We start from the raw sequence: 478 nt of genomic DNA on the forward strand, positions 1-478 counted from the left end.
CCAGCCCAGAAAGGGTTTTTTTTTTTTTTCCAGCCCAGCTTGCGGCTGCGGTGGGCGGCCGAGGTGCGGTAGTTGAGTGGTGCCGGAGAAAATCCCGGTAACTCTTTGTTCGGCGCCGTGTGCGTAATGACCGGATAATCACAGCCCGTGCCCGAACAGACGGAGGGAAACATCTGATGGGCGAAGTTTAGGCCAATTAAAAGACCCCGAAATCGTTCTTTTTTAAGATGAAAGTGGGTTTTCGAGACACTGGTACCTGTGAACTGTCGGAGGAGGGGAAGTGCTCCTGCCGTGCTGCTGACTCCGCGGCGCGGGTGGGGAGGAGATGTGTGTGAGAGAGAGTGTGTGTGTGTGTGTGTGTGTGCCCCCTCCACACCGCCCGAGCCGCGTTCTGGAAGTGCGCGGCTCCCGAAAGGCTGAGGAGAGGCAGCGCGACTGTGTGGGAGCTGAACTCAGCCTCCCTCTTTAACATAGGCTC

At 57.5% G+C, this 478-nt stretch overlaps 1 protein-coding gene and 1 long non-coding RNA gene across 3 annotated transcripts in view; one reads left to right on the forward strand and one right to left on the reverse strand.

The window, feature by feature from the left end:
* Nucleotides 1-324, reverse strand: part of LOC115948464 — a 6,304-nt gene extending 5,980 nt beyond the window's left edge. Inside the window, exon 1 of the long non-coding RNA XR_004082293.1 lies at nt 257-324. This is a non-coding gene — a long non-coding RNA (uncharacterized LOC115948464). The remainder of the gene's footprint in view (nt 1-256) is intronic.
* The window catches only part of NRXN1 (neurexin 1), a 671,624-nt gene that overhangs the window by 398,971 nt on the left and 272,175 nt on the right, over nt 1-478 (forward strand). The window lies entirely within an intron of this gene.

Source organism: Geospiza fortis, unplaced genomic scaffold, assembly GCF_000277835.1.
Source record: "Geospiza fortis unplaced genomic scaffold, GeoFor_1.0 scaffold271, whole genome shotgun sequence".
NCBI lineage: Eukaryota > Metazoa > Chordata > Aves > Passeriformes > Thraupidae > Geospiza > Geospiza fortis.